The following is a 203-nucleotide window of genomic DNA, read 5'->3' as shown; positions in this document are numbered from 1 at the left end:
CCTCAAATAAGGTGGCTTCACTTCCTTATTTCAGGGATCTCAGCTTCCTAACTGAACACAGCGGAATCTGGCTTCATTTATACCGCAAAAGCACCCAAATCCAAATTTTTCATCTTAGTCTTTCTTATATTTTTCCTCCAAAAGACGCATTTCTAATAAGTACGAAACATTTTGTAACGTAACCATAATCGACGCAGCATATG

The sequence above is a fragment of the Xiphophorus couchianus genome, chromosome 15 (assembly GCF_001444195.1).
Source record: "Xiphophorus couchianus chromosome 15, X_couchianus-1.0, whole genome shotgun sequence".
Lineage (NCBI taxonomy): Eukaryota > Metazoa > Chordata > Actinopteri > Cyprinodontiformes > Poeciliidae > Xiphophorus > Xiphophorus couchianus.
Note: the sequence above shows the minus strand (reverse complement) of the source record.